Source organism: Schistocerca americana, chromosome 2 (genome assembly GCF_021461395.2).
Source record: "Schistocerca americana isolate TAMUIC-IGC-003095 chromosome 2, iqSchAmer2.1, whole genome shotgun sequence".
Taxonomy (NCBI): Eukaryota; Metazoa; Arthropoda; class Insecta; order Orthoptera; family Acrididae; genus Schistocerca; species Schistocerca americana.
Genome location: NC_060120.1, coordinates 24,237,509 through 24,243,508, shown reverse-complemented (window position 1 = coordinate 24,243,508; position 6,000 = coordinate 24,237,509).

Sequence of the window (6,000 nt, the reverse complement as noted above, 5' to 3'; positions counted from 1 at the left end):
CTAGTGCATGTAATGTCGGTCTGACGCGCGACTTCACGAGCGCTGACTTCACCGTGCGGAGATGAACCCGCTGAAGTATCCATTTCTTCCTTAACTGTAGACTTCGGTCTCACCCATAACGGGGCCGACCGTCTAGTCAACCGGTGACTTCGAATTTCGTGATCATTTACTTCACAGAGTCAGTACCAGGACGTTTACCCTTTCGAATATCCTTCTTATGGCGATAGGATCATAAAGCTCCAATAGCGGATTCTCCATTCTGATAGTAAAGCTTCACTAACAGTGCTGTTTCCTGTAAAATCAACATGCAGCGACTTCCGGCGCATCTGACTCCCTCTTTGACTACACCTCATTTTATACACGACTCTCACTCGATGTCGCTGTCATGTTGCTGTCCAGCGCCATCTGTTAGCCGGATTTTTCACTCGTTTTTCGTTTCGATAAAACCTCACGGGCCACGCGGGGTAGCCGCGCGGTCTTGGGCGCCCTGCCACGGTCCGCGCGGCTCCCTCCGTCGGAGGTTCGAGTCCTCCCTCGGGCATGGCAGTAGCGTAAGTTAGTTTAAGTTAGATTAAGTAGTGCGTAAGCTTAGCGACCGATGACCTCAGCAGTTTGGTCCCATAACACCTTACTACAAATTTCCAAAATTATGGTTCAAATGGTTCTAAGTACAATACGACTTAACATCTGAGGTCATCAGTCCCCTAGACTTACAACTCCTTAAACCTAACTAACCTAAAGATATCACACAGATCCATGCCCGAGGCAGGATTCGAACCTGCTACCGTAACAGGTTGATGCACCTAGAGCCGCTCAGCCACAGCGGACGGCCCAAATTTCCCAAACCTTACGTTATTTCAGGCATGAGTTTAAATGTTTACCTCTCAACCTACATTATTCTGTGAATTAGTCCATTTTGAAATGTGAACGGACTTTTGGGTCACCCTATATATTTCAGCACAAAATAAAACTAATTTTAGCAAGCATACTACTACAGCGCGATAACAACGATAAGGATGGCCTTCATCATATCTACCATCACCCGGTCACTAAAATACACTGATGTCCAAAATTAAAGCAAGAAACCGCTATTTCCCCGTCCTGTGTCTAATTCACGATATAATCATACAAACTGTCAGCTGATGTCGTTACGATCGTGTTCTGCACGGAATATGGCATTCCGATCAACGGACAACCACGTCAGCTACGACTCCAGTTCACCTATCAAGCAGGGCAGTGTTTGCTGGGTAGTCAAAAATGGCTCTGAGCACTATGGGACTCAACTGCTGAGGGCATTAGTCCCCTAGAACTTAGAACTAGTTAAACCTAACTAACCTAAGGACACTACAAACATCCATGCCCGAGGCAGGATTCGAACCTGCGACCGTAGCGGTCTTGCGGTTCCAGACTGCAGCGCCTTTAACCGCACGGCCACTTCGGCCGGCCTGCTGGGTAGTCCCACATCCACAATCGTTGTGTATATACTCAAAGACGGTGCAGTATGGTACGAGGTGCATTCAAGTTCTAAGGCCTCCGATTTTTTTTCTCCGGACTGGAAAGAGATAGAAACGTTCGCATTGTTTTAAAATGAGGCCGCGATCATTGTCAATACGTCCCAGAGATGGCAGCACCGTACGGCAGATGGAATTTTACCGCCAGCGGCGAGAATGAGAACTGTTTTAAATACTTAAAATGGCGACGTTTCCCTTACTTGAACAGCGTGCAATCATTCGTTTTCTGAATTTGCGTGGTGTGAAACCAATTGAAATTCATCGACAGTTGAAGGAGACATGTGGTGATGGAGTTATGGATGTGTCAAAAGTGCATTCGTGGGTGCGACAGTTTAATGAAGGCAGAACATCGTGTGACAACAAACCAAAACAACATCGGGCTCGCACAAGCCGGTCTGACGACATGATCGAGAAAGTGGAGAGAATTGTTTTGGGGGATCGCCGAATGACTGTTGAACAGATCGCCTCCAGAGTTGACATTTCTGTGGGTTTTGTGCACACAATCCTGCATGACGACCTGAAAATGCGAAAAGTGTCATCCAGGTGGGTGCCACGAATGCTGACGGACGACCACATGGCTGCCTGTGTGGCATGTTGCCAGCAATGTTGACGCACAACGACAGCATGAATGGGACTTTCTTTTCGTCGGTTATGACAATGGATGAGACGTGGATGCCATTTTTCAATCCAGAAACAAAGCGCCAGTCAGCTCAATGGAAGCACACAGATTCACCGCCACCAAAAAAATTTCGGGTAACCGCCAGTGCTGAAAAAATGATGGTGTCCATGTTCTGGGACAGCGAGGGCGTAATCCTTACCCATTGCGTTCCAAAGGGCACTATGGTAACAGGTGCATCCTACGAAAATGTTTTGAAGAACAAATTCCTTCCTGCGCTGCAACAAAAACGTCCGGGAAGAGCTGCGCATGTGCTGTTTCACCAAGACAACGCACCCGCACATCGAGCTAACGCTACGCAACAGTTTCTTCGTGATAACAAATTTGAAGTGATTCCTCATGCTCCCTACTCACCTGACCTGGCTCCTAGTGACTTTTGGCTATTTCCAGCAATGAAAGACACTCTCCGTGGCCGCACATTCAGTAGCCGCGCTGCTGTTGCCTCAGCGATTTTCCAGTGGTCAAAACAGACTCCTAAAGAAGTCTTCGCCGCTGCCATGGAATCATGGCGTCAGCGTTGTGAAAAATGTGTACGTCTGCAGGGCGATTACGTCGAGAAGTAACGCCAGTTTCATCGATTTCGGGTGAGTAGTTAATTAGAAAAAAAATCGGAGGCCTTAGAACTTGAATGCACCTCGTACATAGGAGACTCTACAGACTCTCTGCTTTGGAGGACCATAGGAAGAATGGAAGCAGGAGAGTCGCAAACTGATGTAGCCCGATGGCTTAATGTGAATGGCCCTGTTGTTTCTAGAATGAGGCGACAATTTACAGAGACCGAAACTGCGTTCTGGAGACCAGGACAGGGCCGACCACATGTGACATCGTGAAGAGTGGATGTAATGGCGCGACGGCATCGCCCTACTGCTGCACTGCAACTGACATCTGGCCTCGCAGTGAACGGTGTACAGAAGGCTTCAGCACAGTGGCTTTTATTGTTGGAGACCTGCTGTTTGTTTACCTCTGCGCATCTTCACCCCGAAGGGAACGTCTAGAGTGGAGCCGTCAATATGCCATCTGCGTGGTCGAAAAGTGGGCCAATGTACTTTTCACAGATGAGTTCTCCTTTGGTCTGGAGATTCGTATCTCGAGGGCACATGGAACACGGCTTCGGGACACAAACATTGCGGAAAGAAGGTGATATAGAGGAGGATCCCTAATGGTGTGGCCAGGGATTATGTTGACCACTCGAACACCTCTTCATGAAATTGTACGAGTGAATCAGCGAGATACATCTGCTGTCAGGTACCGTGAAGAGGTCTTGGGACTTCACGCACGGTTGTTGAGAGGTGCCGTGGGCCCAGATTTCGTATCGCTGGACGATAATGCTGATCTCATACGGCACGCGTGGTTGATGTTTTCTTGGGAATGGAAGATGCTGCACATATGGCGTGGCCTGCTCGCTCTCCCGATTTGAATCCCATTGAGCATGTCTGTGATGCACTAGGAAGACGGGTTGCATCACATCAGCATCCACCAACCACTCTCCAAGACAGCGAGCAGCTCTGCAGGAAGAATGGGCGTTTTGCTTCAACATGATCGTGCTGACATCATTCATAGAATGCCCCTTCGTTGTCAGGCCTATATTGGTACCAGAGGTCATCACAGCCCATGCTGAGCATCTTAACCAGTTGTCAGAGTGCGTGTAGAAATCCGTTAAAAAAAAAAACTAAGAAAATTTTTTTCTACCGTTATGCATGTTGCAGTTGATTACGCTCTTATCCTTTACATTGTATCTACTTTACTGTCACTTGTTTATACTGTTTTGTGGCAAAATAAACGCAACACTGCAAAATTTCCGTTTGTTGCTTTAATTTTGGACACCAGTGTGCTTATAAACTGTGGTACAAGTTAACATTGTTACTTGCTTAAATATATGTTCACAAACAGGTGTTCAGAAAACATTTTTGAAGCACATTTGTGTTCAGCAGTATACCGGTTGATCAAAAAGTCAGTATAAATTTGAAAACTTAATAAACCACGGAATAATGTAGATAGAGAGGTAGAAATTGACACACATGCTTGGAATGACATGGGGTTTTATTAGAACAAAAAAAACACCTCATATTGCTAGACGCGTGAAAGATCTCTTGCGCGCGTCGTTTGGTGATGAACGTGTGCTCAGTAGCCACTTTCGTCATGCTTGGCCTCCCAGGTCCCCAGACCTCAGTCCGTGCGATTATTGGCTTTGGGGTTACCTGAAGGCGCAAGTGTATCGTGATCGACCGACATCTCTAGGGATGCTGAAAGACAACATCCGACGCCAATGCCTCATCATAACTCCGGACATGCTTTACAGTGCTGTTCACAACATTATTTCTCGATTACAGCCATTGTTGAGGAATGATGGTGGACATATTTAGCATTTCCTGTAAAGAACATCATCTTTGCTTTGTCTTACTTTGTTATGCTAATTATTGCTATTCTCATCTGTCGGACATTTTTTGAACTTTTGTATTTTTTTGGTTCTAATAAAACCCCATGTCATTGCAAGCACGTGTGTCAATTTGTACCTCTCTATCTACGTTATTCGGCGATTTATTCAGTTTTCAAATTTATACTAACTTTTTGATCACCCGGTATACACTCCTGGAAATTGAAATAAGAACACCGTGAATTCATTGTCCCAGGAAGGGGAAACTTTATTGACACATTCCTGGGGTCAGATACATCACATGATCACACTGACAGAACCACACGCACATAGACACAGGCAACAGAGCATGCACAATGTCGGCACTAGTACAGTGTATATCCACCTTTCGCAGCAATGCAGGCTGCTATTCTCCCATGGAGACGATCGTAGAGATGCTGGATGTAGTCCTGTGGAACGGCTTGCCATGCCATTTCCACCTGGCGCCTCAGTTGGACCAGCGTTTGTGCTGGACGTGCAGACCGCGTGAGACGACGCTTCATCCAGTCCCAAACATCCTCAATGGGGGACAGATCCGGAGATCTTGCTGGCCAGGGTAGTTGACTTACACGTTCTAGAGCACGTTGGGTGGCACGGGATACATGCGGACGTGCATTGTCCTGTTGGAACAGCAAGTTCCCTTGCCGGTCTAGGAATGGTAGAACGATGGGTTCGATGACGGTTTGGATGTACCGTGCACTATTCAGTGTCCCCTCGACGATCACCAGTGGTGTACGGCCAGTGTAGGAGATCGCTCCCCACACCATGATGCCGGGTGTTGGCCCTGTGTGCCTCGGTCGTATGCAGTCCTGATTGTGGCGCTCACCTGCACGGCGCCAAACACGCATACGACCATCATTGGCACCAAGGCAGAAGCGACTCTCATCGCTGAAGACGACGCGTCTCCATTCGTCCCTCCATTCACGCCTGTCGCGACACCACTGGAGGCGGGCTGCACGATGTTGGGGTGTGAGCGGATGACGGCCTAACGGTGTGCGGGACCGTAGCCCAGCTTCATGGAGACGGTTGCGAATGGTCCTCGCCGATACCCCAGGAGCAACAGTGTCCCTAATTTGCTGGGAAGTGGCGGTGCGGTCCCCTACGGCACTGTGTAGGATCCTACGGTCTTGGCGTGCATCCGTGCGTCGCTGCGGTCCGGTCCCAGGTCGACGGGCACGTGCACCTTCCACCGACCACTGGCGACAACATCGATGTACTGTGGTGACCTCACGCCCCACGTGTTGAGCAATTGGTGGTACGTCCACCCGGCCTCCCGCATGCCCACTATACGCCCTCGCTCAAAGTCCGTCAACTGCACATACGGTTCACGTCCACGCTGTCGCGGCATGCTACCAGTGTTAAAGACTGCGATGGAGCTCCGTATGCCACGGCAAACTGGC